At 44.2% G+C, this 14,914-nt stretch overlaps 1 long non-coding RNA gene across 1 annotated transcript in view; it reads left to right on the forward strand.

Annotated features, from left to right (window-relative positions):
* The window catches only part of LOC138294093 (uncharacterized), a 37,936-nt gene extending 26,659 nt beyond the window's left edge, over nt 1–11,277 (forward strand). Inside the window, exon 2 of the long non-coding RNA XR_011203179.1 lies at nt 10,859–11,277. This is a non-coding gene — a long non-coding RNA (uncharacterized lncRNA). The remainder of the gene's footprint in view (nt 1–10,858) is intronic.
* Nucleotides 11,278–14,914: the final 3,637 nt, after the last annotated feature.

The following is a 14,914-nucleotide window of genomic DNA, read 5'->3' on the forward strand; positions in this document are numbered from 1 at the left end:
CTGAGCCCCCACAGCGACGCCTGCAGAGGGAATCCCCAGGCTCCCCCTGACCGCGACTGTCTGAACTCCATTTCCCGACGGCTGGAAAAGACCCTGCACCCGCAGCCCCCAGCCCCTAAAGAAACGGAACTTCTGTGCAGGAGTGACCCCCAGGAGGCCCTCTCCCTTGCCCAGGTGGTGGCTACCCCGAGGAGCCCCCCCCTTGCCTGCCTGCATCGCTGAAGAGACCCCTTGGTCTCCCATTGAAAACTGAAGGAAACCCGACGCGTGTTTGCACACTGCACCCGGCCGCCCTCACGCTGCTGAGGGTGTACTTTCTGTGCTACTTTGTGTCCCCCCCGGTGCCCTACAAAACCCCCCTGGTCTGCCCTCCGAAGACGCGGGTACTTACCTGCTGGCAGACTGGAACCGGGGCACCCCCTTCTCTCCTTTGAAGCCTATGTGTTTTGGGCACCTCTTTGACCTTTGCACCTGACCGGCCCTGAGCTGCTGGTGTGATAACTTTGGGGTTGCTCTGAACCCCCAACGGTGGGCTACCTTGGACCAAAAACTGAAAACTGTAAGTGACTTACTTACCTGTGAAAACTAACAATAACTTACCTCCCCCAGGAACTGTGAAAATTGCACTGTGTCCACTTTTAAAACAGCTTATTGTGTTTTATGTAAAAAGTATACATGCTAAAGTAATGATTCAAAGTTCCTAGAGTACTTACCTGCAATACCTTTCAAATGAGCTATTACATGTAAAATTTGAACCTGTGGTTCTTAAAATAAACTAAGAAAAGATATTTTTCTATAACAAAACCTATTGGCAGAATTTGTCTCTGAGTGTGTGTACCTCATTTATTGCCTATGTGTATGTACAACAGATGCTTAACACTACTCCTTGGATAAGCCTACTGCTCGACCACACTACCACAAAATAGAGCATTAGTATTATCTCTTTTTACCACTATTTTACCTCTAAGGGGAACCCTTGGACTCTGTGCATGCTATTCCTTACTTTGAAATAGCACATACAGAGCCAACTTCCTACAACATCTTTTAGTGCTTTGCTTTTAGATTGCTAGTTTGAAAATGCCACTTTTAGAAAGTAGGCATTTTCTTGCTTAAACCATTCTGTGACATTGCCTGTTTGTGGATTCCCTGTCTGGATCAGGTTGACAGTTGGACTATTTGTGCATCCCCTCTAGACAGTGACACAAAGGGTGCTGGGGTGTTGCCTTCATATCCTGATGAGCCATCTGTGCTAGAGTGGAGGGAGGAGTTGTCACACCTGAAAGGGCTGTGCCTGCCCTCACACATTGCAGTCTCCAACCCCCTGGTGTATGTCTGGAGCCTTGCCTGGGCAAGGCATGATCTTGTGAACAACAGAGACTCTCCTTTGAAGTCTGCCTACTTCAAAGGCAGAAGGGGTATACGTAGTGGACCCAAAACCCCAGACTTTGGATCACTTCTGGATTCAAGAGGAACCTCTGCCACGGAGAAGAGCTGAGGGGGAGTGCTGCACCCCACCTGTGACTGTGATTTGTTGGGCTATTCTGCAGTTGCTGCTTCTGCCTCTGAAAGGGGACAAAGACTGCACTTTGTGGTATATTCCTGCTTGAAAAGAATCTCCAAGGGCTTGGACTGAGCTTGCCTCCTGTTCTGAAGTCTCAAGGCCATCAAAGACTTCCTCTGCCAGCATCTGGACTCTCTGCTGAGACTCCTTCCCTGCTAGTGGTGCCTAAAACAGTCCCTAGGCCCTTGAAAAGAGATGCTGGTAGAAAACCAAGAAAATCCAAGAAACTGACTTCAGATGACTCCAGACTGACGCCACTGCTGTATCTCGTGACGCCACCTGCAAACGAAGCCGTGGTCCTCGCTGGAGGGTGCCAACCTTGCAGGCCCGATGTCGCTGCAGCCACGCGGAAGTCCGCAACTCAGTGGAAGTCGCCGCACCCCATTGTGACCGCTGGACATCAACTCCCCTGGAAGTGCGCGGATCCAACGTTTCATACCGACGCCACCTTACCTGCATTGCTCCGCATCACGGACCCGACGCCTCTTCGTAACTCCTTTGCTCCACAGCACCGAAACTGACACCGCAATCCCCGACTCTGCGCACCGGCTTGTTTCCTCATTTTCACAATGTACTGTACTTACTGTACCTGGGAGTCTGTGCGACTCCGTGACCGGCGGCATTGGCGTCGGATTGTTGGGAACGACTCCGCCACGACATCTTGATATCACCTAACTGAAGCATTTGTGTTCCTATGCGCTATTTTTGTGTCTAATCTTTAAAAATTCATAACTTGACTTGTGTATGTTAGATTTTTGTCATTTTGGTCTTGTTTTGTTCAGATAAATATTGGCTATGTTTCTAACCTGGTGTTGAGTAATTTTGTAGTGTTGTTACTGTATTACTGTGTGTGTTGGTACAAATACTTTACACATTTTCTCTGGGTTAAGCCTTTCTGCTTGTGCCGAGCTACCAAGGGGGTGAGCGGGGTTAACCAGGTGTGTTTCTCCTTTGCCCTGAAAAGAGTGAGGTTCCCTTGCTTGGACAGGGGGTAACCTGACTGCCAGTCAAAGACCCCATTTCTAACACTTCTCCTGAGTGCTCCTTTTCATAATGAAGCATAACTAGTGGAATCAGTGTTAACCACTGTGATTTTTGCATGTTTTGGATTTATGTCTTAGCATTTTATCCTGATAGATTTCCTCAGCCTTTTCTGGGGAAATCTATCAGGAAAAAATTGAGGAATGTAGTATCCGATGTACAACTCAGAATTTTGCAATCATTCAGCTTTGACTGGATCCGAATTAAAAACACAACTTTGAATCAGGGCTTAAGTAAAATATGTGTCTTTACAAAAAGCATGGATAGGTTATGTCAATAGTAATTTGCCAAGCTCTATGTTGCCATTCTTAGGAACTTGCAGTGCTGTAGGTTTCAAGTATGTTGTATTGTATTGTACTTGTACTTATATAGTACTTCTTGCTCCTAACAAGGCATCAAAGAGCTTTTGTGGATGGGTAGTATGTTACCTTGTGGTCTGTGGGGTACCATAGATGGAACAGGAATTTGTAGGGAAAATGAGTGAGAGATGGGTTGCAATAATTTTACTAGCCCTGGGCGGAATTCATGGAGTTTTACTCCACGGAATTCAGAGGAATTATATAAAAACTCGACAAGATTCTGCAGAGCTCTACGAGTGGGCAAAATGTGGGCACGTTGCGCTGCTCTTGCTGATTTTTAGAGCTGGGAGCTTGTTCCACTCTATAAAATCAGCGGGAACTGCACCATGCAGCACGCCAAAGGGTGCTGCTTCTTTCTGCTCCTTGGGTAGATTTTCAACTTGAGAAGCAGTTTTCTCGATGCGAACAGTTATGACCTGCTGTGACTGTCTGCATTGAGAATTCTTGCTAGGAGGTTGCTGTTACCCATAAATCGCACTAGCGGATGCAAATTCTTGCACACGCTCACCAACGTAACGTTGGTGAGCCAAGCACAAGAAAAAAATCAGCCACCCGGCGGTTGGCAAAGTTTTGCCAGAACACCGTGCTCAGCTTGGGCCAAACTCCGCGAACTCCCCCAGTTAAGGGGAATTAATTGCCCACTCCTAGATTTCACCAGCTGGCTTTTCCGACTGTTAAAATTTGGTTTGTTATTCCCGCAGCCAGTAAATCCCAAAGCAGGAACACTTGACCTCTTATAATTGTGTGGTATTGAATTCCTATTTTGGCCCATGGGCACCATGCAAGTGGGCTGATTAGGCACTCAGCACAACATCTTGGGGCACAAAAAGCAATAAAAAAACAAAGTCCCCTATACCTGTAAATGGCTTTTGGATGCCTTCTTCATTGAAGTGGGTGGGATCTAATAGGAACGACATTCCCAATCTTTTATAATTTTTAGAAAAACAATTGGCATACGTTACAAAAAAATCCAGAATGGATAATGCTGACCTTCAGGGGCCTCTGGGTGAAAGGGAAGACAGGGATTATCCTGTTCAGAAAAGCCAAGGTAGAGACAGATAAGTAAAGAAGAAACAAGTCTTCTCGCCAGGGTGCCTACTACTTGAAATAAATGTAAATATGTGCAATTGGTTAATCAGCAAATCTAAAAGCTGTTTGATAGCCAGTATAAAGTTTTAATGTATTGAGTCATAGGAAGTTTTATGGTGACAAAGGTTTATTCTTTTTGAGAGATAACGTATGGATGTAATCTACTACATTCTTCTAGTGGAAACTTTTTAAAGAGGCTGGGACTACTTATTGTTTGATTGCGCATTGCTACAAATATATATTTTTAACACATTTGTTTTAGGTTAACCCCTTAGCTGTTCCTGAAAAGTAGACAAAATTCTGAATTCAGTAAGGGGTCATTTGTGTAGATCCTACAAGGGTTTCCTACAGAAAATAACAGCTGAAATAAAAAAATATTGAAATTGAGGTGAAAAAAACAGCCATTTTTCTCCACGTTTTACTCTGTAACTTTTTCCTGTGATGTCATATTTTCAAAAGTAATATATCGTTACGTCTGCTGGACTCTTCTGGTTGCGGGGATATACAGGGGTTATAGGTTCATCAAGAACCCTAGGTACACAGAGCCAATAAAGGAGCTGCACCTTCCAATGGGTTTTCATTGTATACCGGGTGTACAGCAATATATTTGATGAAATATAAGAGTGAAAAATAGGCATCAAGGAAACCTTTGTATTTCCAAAATGGGCACAAGATAAGGTGTTGAGAAGTACATCTCTGAATTCTGGGGTGCCCATACTAGCATGTGAACAGGGCATTTCTCAAATAGATGTCTTTTTTACACACTGTCTTACATTTGGAAGGACAAAATGTAGAGAAAGACGAGGGGTAATAACACTTGTTCTGCTATTCTGTGTTCCCCCAAGTCTTCCGATAAAAATGGTACCTCACTTGCTTGGGTAGGCCTAATACCAGCGACAGGAAATCAACATGGACACATCACATTTTTACATTGAAATCTGATGTGTTTTTTGGTAAGTGCCTAGTTGTGGATTTTGGCCTCTAGCTCAGCCGGCACCTAGGGAAACCTACCAATCCTGTGCTTGTATGAAAACTAGACACCTGGGGGAATCCAGGATGGAGTGACTTGTGGGGCTCTCACCAGGGTCTGTTAACCAGAATCCTTTGCAAACCTCAAAATTTGGCAAAAAAACACTTTTGCCTCACATTTCGGTGACGCAAAGTTCTGGAATCTGAGAGGAGCTGCAAATTTCCTTCCACCCAGCATTCCCCCAAGTCTCCCGATAAAAATGGTACCTCACTCGTGTGGGTAGGCCTAGTGCCCGCGACAGGAATAAATCACACAACGGTCAATGTTGGTCCTTACATGAGGGCAACTGTTGACCCTGGGGTGATCCATTCCTGACGCAGGCACTGGGTACAGACACTCAAGTGGGGTAGCATTTTTATCACAGCAGGTGGGGAAACACTGGATGGTAGGAATTTTGTGGATCCCAGCATATTCCTGTAGTTTGTGTGACAGAAATGCAAGAAATAATTGAGTTTTTATTCAACATTTCTCCTTTGCAAGGTATTTTGGGTAAGAAAGCTTTGGGGAACCCACACAAGTCACATCTCTGTGGACTCCCCAGATGTCTAGTTTCCAGAAATGTCTGGGTTTGGTAGGTTTCCCTATAAGGCCGCCAAGCCCAGGACCAAAAAGACAGGAGCCTGCCTTACAAAACCAGGTTGTTTTGTGATAGATAATTTTGATGTCTCCATAATGCGAATTGAGTGGTGGAATTTGAGGATGAACTAAATTGGGGAGCTCCCAAGAGAGCACTCTCTGTGTGCTTGCTGCCGCATGCACCTGCTCTCTGGGTTGGGCTAACCAACTATTGTCCTGCTGCACACACTGTGCCTGTGAAGGGACAGCAGGACTGTCCTCATCACCTCACTCATAATCAGTGTAAGAGGAGTTATCGAATGGGACTCCTCGACTGAAAAATCACTCCCAGAGTCTGAATGATTGTCCCACCCATTGCTGTTGTGTGTATGTGTGTGATATGTGCAACAGTAGAGGTCACCTTACCTTCGCTTCTTCCCTCAATCAGCACGTTCTTTCAAGACACTCAAAAAAGACACACTATTACTTTACCTTGTCACATACCAATCGCCACAGTCTTTAGCGCCTCTAGCGCCCAGTCCAACAATCATTATTGGTGCTCCCATTACCATGACCTCCTCCTCGGATTCCCTCACTACCACCCAGCAAAAGTGCCCTTCATCTGTCCATAGCCCCCACCGCACATACATTTCATTTGTATTATAGCGCAGGTAATGGCTGACTTTACTAATGTACTCGGCTATTTACATAAAATACAGATTTGATCTTTCCAGTAGGCACATAAACCTTCTGCGCTACTTTATGGCATCAAAACTGCCACTAGACAAAAGCCTGATCCGTTTGTAGCAGAAACATAATCACAAGACTTACTTGACTTTTTATTGCTGCCTAAAAGCTACAGTTGAAACACGTCAGTTGAAGTATGTGCATTGCTTTGAAGACGCAAGCTGCATCTGCAAGAAAACTGGTGGTGAATAAATAAATATATATATATTTCTAACTATCTCTCTCTTTCTCTCTCTCTCTATATATATAGATCTTTATATAGACATCTATATATATACATATCTATTTACTACGTGTCCCAGAATGCAACATCATAGCTATCTGACAAGGAGCTGTATAAGTGTGGTGAAAGGAGACGTTATTTACCTGTGATCAAGATCTGTTTAAGGGTGGTGGAAGCACTGATTGAGAAACGATAATAAAGGGCTGGAATAAGAACCTCCTGGAGTGCGATGGCTTACTTTGTTAAAGAAATCTATAGGAGTTTTTGTCGCTAACTCCTTCATCGGCACCGGCAGTAAGAGTGCGCGATTTCTCTGTGGCCATTTGGTGATTTATATATATATATATAGATCTATATATCTTTTTAATAGATGTATTTAAAAAAAATATATTAAACCTCTTAGGGGCGCGATCGCACCCCCTCATGGGAAAAACCTACCTTTAAAAAAATATATATATGCCCGTGGGGGGGGGGGGGGGGGTCTTTTGCCGAGGTGACTGACCCCACCCAAGTGAAATCCCTGTTGTCTAGAGGGGTCGCCCCTTTCAAATGAGGCCTTTCTGAACATCGGGAAGGCCGTTTGGGTCTGTTTTCCCCACTGGAGCAGGAAGCTGCTTCCTGCTCCAATGGAGAAAACAAACAGTGACATCATCAGGCCGCGAGGGGCGGGTAGGGGGGTGGGGGGAGACACAGAAGATCTTCTGACGCACCGAGAATTTTTTAACCCCCTCCCTGGTGTCGGCCACTGGTCGTGACCTGCACAGGGAGGTAGTGACCGAAAGCAGCTGCAATACGCTACATTTAATATATGTAATGTAGGCGTTCCTTGCACAATCCAACACAACAGTAACAAAGTGGTATTATGGGCTACCAATGTGTCACACATCTTTAGGAAGCGCAACACAAAGCCTGAAATGTACCAGAATTGCGGCATATCTGCAAACCAGGTGTAGGAAATGATGCAGTGACTGTGGTATGAAAACCTAAACATCACAAAACACTTTAGGAAGCTCAACTGTACCATGGAGGTCATCATTCTGCAACTAGGAATAGCGAGGAGACCACCACCACGTAGGCAGTGAAGGAAGAAGGAATGTATATTCTGCCAACACATATCTCTCATTGACCTCAGGGAGGAGGAGGTCATACAGTTTCACAGGTTGAAGAGGGAGTACATCCTGGGCTTGCAGCAGAAGATCAGGCCAAGTCTTCAGACAGTAATTACAAGGACCCATACTATTCATGCACGTCAGATTGATGACTGTACTACTGTCAGGATCGTACTTGCCCAAGACTTACACAGGAGCAGAATGACAATAGTCTCCAATGCCCCTGCTGAAGCCCCCTGTATCCAACTTACAGGACTACAGAGAGCTCCAAGGGGGCAACAGGGGTGAGGATGAGAAGAGACTGCCTAATCTTCTTGGGTTGCCTTCCTTCTCCGTAGTCACGCCCAGTCTTCTGGCAAGGGGACCAAGAAGCCTTTATATTCTTACGTAAGGCTTAGGAGCAACTGTAAAGAAATACAACATAGCATACATTATAACACTACTATTCCTCTCTACTTCCTTAAACTATTAAATGTATAGAAATATTATATATATTCTTGTGCGTGTTAATTCATACCCTAGTTAAATTAGGCATTTGCTTCTCTTCTGAAATTATTTTTATTTTTGCTAGACAAATATTAATATTGGAGATTACATTTCCTTTTTTTCTGTGTCTTTCGGGCTTTGATGGAAATATATATTATATATATTAAAAGTCACACGTTGAGTTCAACAAGATTTTCTGGTAAGTCTTTGGATCCTCTCAAGGTGTATATTTGTTCAGATGTGCATCACCCTATTCTGCACTTTTATAACCTTAGGCATACAGCAATACTGGCAAACGCTTCCCAGTTTTTCAACCTTTCATTCTTCAATATTAATTGTACACTTAGCTGACGGAGGAAATTGTCGAGTTCACTTGAATTCCTGGAAGTCCTTCACAACCTCGTGCTTGCTGTAATAAATCTCGTCTTGCCAGTGAGGAACATCTTTTGAAAACACTGCTCTCATGCGGCCGGCGTGAGCTGAGAGCAGACGCATGTCTTCACAACTCCAGTGCCGGATGTATTCTTTTCGTTGGCGATGCAAACGCCTTTAAACACTACTCCCTCACAGAGAGCAGATGAGGAAATGCAGAGGATAATCCCCAGGACTGCAGGTTGAGGACACTCCGAACAGAACACTAGTCTTTCTCTTTCAAACTCCCTCCAAAAGTATTTCTAAACTGAAGGAACTAAAACAACGCTCAAAAACAACATCGCTACCGTAAAAGCTAACTAACACGACGGAGACACTAAATAGCTTCCTCATGGGACTAATTCTTCTGTGGAGTGCACAGTTTAGAATAGACGCTCGCTGGATATTCCATTCTGAGCTTTATTGCAAAAGTCTTGAAACACTAAAATGGTGGTCTACTGAGTGCACATCAGTTGCCATCTTGAAGTTCCTCTGCTTCCTTTCTAGTTTCCAATTATTAGATTTGACTCTTCCTTTGATGCGTGACTAACCTTGAGAAAGGATTACAATGACCCTTTTTGCCCTAGATTTGGGTAACTTGGAGGTGGTTCTGACAGCTACACAGGCTCTGGATTATTCCAAACTACAACAGCAAGATGGACAGGCATATCACAGGGAGCATTATTTACCTTTCTACCATCTGTCTTGGAAGCCATAATAAGACTGACCACACGGTACCTACTCTTCCCCAAAACTAATGAACAGCGATTGAAGACCAAGCAAAGGTTTTACAATATTGAAGGATTCCCCCATTTGCTTGGTGCCTTAGATTGCATACATGTGCAATTTGTGGCCCCCTTCAGACATTGCACACATATACAGGAACTGCAAACATCACTATTCTGTCGATGTCCAGGGAGTACTGGATCATCCAGAACTCTTCATCCACAATGTGGCAAAATGCCCTGGAAGTGCCCATGACGCATACATTTTCCATCCCAGTCTCATCAATGAGCGGTTCTAGAAAGACCCTCACAGGAATGGATTACTCATTGGAAAGGAAAGCAGATTAATCAATAGTTTCCCTACATTTAAAGGCATGACTGAACACCCTTCCATGTGTTGGTGTCTGGATCGTATGTGATGTGCACCTAGTGGTAGTATGTCACACAAAAATGAGGCCAATGGTGTACCAATGTGTGATTACCTCACTCATTCAGAAATGGAAGGATGTAAAAATGCACAGTGCTGAGTGTTGTAACCTGTCATACCGTGTGAGCTACCAGAATATCAAATAGTGTAATTGAACTCACATCAGATTACAAACCACGGGCCCCACAATTCTTCAGAAGCCAACATGAAAGGAACAACATCTACATTTTGTAGGATATATGTGTGCGATGGTGTAGCAAGGTGAGATTATATAAAAATCTTTGGATGCTAAAATTTTCTAGGCAAAATGTTCACATACAAAGCATCTGTTTCTTATATGGCAGTATATTTGTTGCATGATGTTGCATGATTATTTGGACCACAAATGTGAATGAACCCTCAAATATCAATGACTGTCTCACACTGAAAGTGTTGGATCACATAAAGGAACAATGTGTAATCTAGGTACACGAGTGTCACTAAAAGAGCAAATGGCAGGTATACACCACATTCATAATAAGTCACATTTATATTCCCTGTCAATGTAACAGATGAGTACATACATGCCACAAGTTGCCTACATTTGCAGCATTCCACCTAGTCCAAAAAATTGACACACATTGCTTACATAGGTCAATACAGAAGTCACACACTAGGAACAAACCTAGATCACTTTGGGATGATGGAAGGATATCACAGCATAATAATCACAAACAAATCTACATACAAATGATCATGAAATGCTGGAAGCGTCAAGGCCAATAATGACATAATCTTTAAAATAGAAATTACACATAAATACATTTACTCACATAAACGTTACTGTGTAGGTCTGTTGGACTAAGTCAGTCTTCAAAACATAATTAGGCATCATACATAATAGTCCCACTTTTCCATTCTGATGTGTAAGTCTGAGGACATCCAGAAAACTTGCCATAGTAAATGCAATACCTGAATGATGATAATTTTAACCTACTGAAACATCAATGTCAGATGACAAACAATGGTAACTTTTTACAGACAACTGGACATGTACATTTATAACAAACAATGTAAGGGCCTGGCATTTTGGCTTTTGTTTTTGTCTATTTTCAGGTGACCAGGGATATGGTTTGCAGCCATGGCTGATGACAGTATACACAACTCCATAGACAGTTGGGCAGAAGAAGTTCATTGCAGCTCTATCAAAAACCTGCAGTGCGGTGGATCCCATTTTTGGAGTACTGAAGTCAGGTGCCTCGAAATATCTGGAGGCAGATTGATCTATTCATCTGCCATGGTGTGTAAAATTAATTTAGTTTGTGCCATTTTGCACAATGTATGCGTAGGGACCAGTATCCGAATTGGACAATGAGGGGGCATGAGGCTGAAGAGGCAGAAGACTCTAGAAGGAGACGTAGACAAAATGGCCAGTTGGCGAACAAGGGAATACATTGTTGCAAATTACAAGGTTGTCAACAATGACTGAAACCATGTTAATTTCACATCCATTAAATCCTTACAATTCAAATCAACCATTGTGTGGTGTACGTGTGAATGGTACTTCAATATAATGCTCAATCACATCTTGTTAAGTTGTATTCCTTAGCTGTTAGAAACAGGCATAGCTCCAGCTCAGAACAAATCTACGTAGCAAATCAACTGTCTAGCTATGTTTTGCTGCATCAGGGTGTGTAATGTGCTGGTACCTATGTTGCACCAGATAACATCACAGATCATGGGAAACAGCTGTCATGACCAATGGTCTAGCCTCAGGTGTAGATATCAAAATGTCTATTGTAAAAAGATGCATTCATGCAGCTTTGGAATCCACAAAACACCACACGTAACACCTTTCCAGGGCTGAATGCTGTAAATACTACATTTGCCCACACTTTATACAATGCACATTTACCATACAGTGCACAGCAATGCAAGTAGGCTCAAAGCCACATAAAGCAACATAATAAAGAGCTGAAGTAGCAATGTATGGCATTTGTAAGGAAAGTAAGACAAGGGAGATATCTGCCAACCATCTCATCACATTAGGAAGACAGAGATGGATAATGTGCTGACACAACTGGTGGTGGACAAACAAATATGCATGTTAGACCTTGCATCTTTTGGTGTGTTTACCCTGTCTCTTTGCCTTCTGACCTCCTGTTTTTATGGTAGGCTGAACTTTGTTTTTGCTGGTTTATTGTCTCTGCACACTTTACCACTGCAGATCAGTGCTAATGTGCAAGTGCTCCCTGTGTAGATTGTATTGGTAATTGTTTTATCCATGATCGGCGTATTTTACTTACTGGTAAGTCCCTAGTAAAGTGCACTATGTGTGCCCAGGGCCTGTAAATCAAATGCTATTAGTGGGCCTGCAGCACTGATTATGCCACCCACTTGAGTAGACCTGTAAACATGTCTCAGATCTGCCACTGCAGTGTCTGTGTGTGCAGTTTTGAACTGCCATGTCGACGGCCCAACCCATTCACTTATTGGTTATTTAAGGCACCCCTAAGGTAGGCCCAAGTTAGCCCCTTGGGCAGGGTGCAGCATATTTAAAAGGTAGGACGTGTTGGTGTGTGTTACATGTCCTGATAGTGAAATACTGCCAAATTTGTTTTTCACTATTGCAAGGCCTGTCTCTCCAATAGGTTAAACTGGAGATTGCGTTTAAATTCCTCTTAAGTGTAATTTCCAAATAGGAGCAGATAGAGATATGGAGTTTGGGGTCTCTGAACTCACAGTCTAAAAATACATCTTTTAGCGAAGTTGTTTTTGAGATTGTTAGTTTGAAAATGCCACTTTTAGAAAGTGGGCATTTTTTTGCTTAACCATTCTGTGCCTCTGCTTGGCTGCTGAATCCATGTCTGGGTTAGACTGACAGTTATGCTGGTTGTGAATTCACTCTAGACAGTGACACAAAGAGAGCTGATGTGTGTCCTGCATATCCTAATGGGTCTTCCTGGGCTAGGGTGGGAGGGAGGCGCTGACACCTGCACCTGAAAGGACTGTGCCTGTCCTCACACAATGCAGTCTCCGACCCCCTGGTGTGCATCTGGAGCCAAGCCTGGGCAAGGCAGAATCTTTTGAACAACAGAGACCTTCCTCTGAAGTTTGCCTACTCCAAAGACAGACATTAGTATAAGTATTGGACCCAAAACCCCAGACTTTTAGAACACTTCTGGATCAAGAGGAACCTTTGCCAAGGAGAAGAGCTGTGGAGCTGTGAGGAAGGGTACTGCCCCTTTGCTGTGTGTGTTTTGATGGGTTGGCCTGCATTTGCTGCTTCTGCTGTGGAGAGGACAAAGATTGGATTTAGCTGTGTATGCTGCTTGTGAAGTTTCTCCAAGGGCTTGAAGTAGAGCTTGTCTCCTGTTGGAAATCTCAGGGATATCAAAGACTTCAAATTCATCTGCCCACAGCACTGGGAACCGTGAGTTTTGTGCTGCAACAGAAGAAAAACCACCATCACGATATCAACTATGGCGCTGCCTGCACTGTGACCTGACGGCACCGCAGAGAGCTGTGCCCCGTTTTGCACCGCAACTCTGGTCTCACTGACGCCACCTGACGCCATCACCCAGCTGCAGCTTGCACCGTGACCTGTGGGCCTGCATTTTGCAACACCTTGCTTCACACCGCAGACTTGGTGTCCCTGATGACAACACTGTATGCTGACACCAACACCGCTGCCTGTACCGTGGCCTAAGAGCACCTCGCAGACCCGGTCCTCCGATGCCAGCACCCTTCGAATCCAGCATCGCCAAACGTCTGCACTGTGACCATGGGCACGGCAGAGAGCCCGCCCGTGTCATTCCACAGCCTTAGGCCTACTGACAGCAGTGCTTCAGTGACGACAAATCAGCTGCCTGCACCGAGACCTGGAGACACCAAACTTCATACTGCCCCACTTCACACCGCAGCCCTGGTCTCACCAACGCCACAAGATGCCGTCACCGAGCCACTGCCTCGTCCTGCTTTGCACCCCAGCCCTGACACCATCAACACCAGGGCTCCTGACTTTGTCATCAGCATGGAGTTCGATCTGCAACAAATGTAACTTCAAGGCCCAACGACCCTTGCTCCGACCTCCAAATCTGACGTCTGCTGACACCAGCGACACCGCACTTCGGGTTTTTCTTCGCAAGGACAGCGACACCCTACATTTCTCAGGTACTGTTTGCTGGTCTTCCTGACACCGTAGCTGGGCCTCTACCTCATGGTTATCCTGAACTGTTGGATTTGTTGTTCATGATGCCGTGAAATCCCCACAGAGCGCTATCGACTTCAAGGAACTGTATTTGTAAGTTAATTCTTGCAAAATTCATATAATTATTATTGTATGTTGGATTTTTCTCGTTTTAGACTTGTTTTATGCAGATAAATATCGGCTATTTTCTAAAACCAGTGTGGTGTCCTTTTGTAGTGTTTCCCTGTATTACTGAGTGTTATGTGCAAATGCTTCACACATTCTTCTGAGATAAGCCTGACTGCTTGTGCCAAGCCACCAAGTGGGTGAGCAGGGGTTATCGTAGGTGTGTGACTCACTTATCCTGATTAGGAAGAAACTTTGGCAGGGTGCAAGCCACTGCCGACTACCATTTCTAACAATACAAATTTAGTGCAAGTGTGGTGTCATGTATGAAATGTCCTCAGCTTGGTACAAGTTGTGTACCCGTAGCCTGAGGAAACATCTGTATTGTTGTGTGGATCACTATTGCTGGTATATTCCAATAGGGGAACATGGAATATGTGTGTGTGCCATTACATAGCCTGTGTCATGTATTTCAGTATGGTTAGACCAGGAGGGCCACCCAAACACCATCTCTTGTAGTTGTGGTATGCTACTGCCATTGGCAGGAGCAAAATCCAGGAAAGTGGCGGTGGCAGCATACCGTGTAGTGATCAGTAGTAGTGAACATGACCGTTCAACACTGGGTCACTGCAGTGAGGTCAACAGGCTCACTCACCTCTTCTAACATTTTGCAACTGTGTTTTTACTCACCAATGCACAACATCAGGTTGATCCGGAAGTGTGTGTGTGATATAATCATGTGTAGAATGCGTGTGCCTGTGCCAGACATACACAACACATAGGATGACACGTGGAAAAATGTGCACATGGTTAATGTGTGTGTGCTGGTAGTGTGTGTTCAATGTGGCACACTCTAG

The sequence above is a fragment of the Pleurodeles waltl genome, chromosome 4_2, assembly GCF_031143425.1.
Source record: "Pleurodeles waltl isolate 20211129_DDA chromosome 4_2, aPleWal1.hap1.20221129, whole genome shotgun sequence".
NCBI classification, from domain to species: Eukaryota; Metazoa; Chordata; class Amphibia; order Caudata; family Salamandridae; genus Pleurodeles; species Pleurodeles waltl.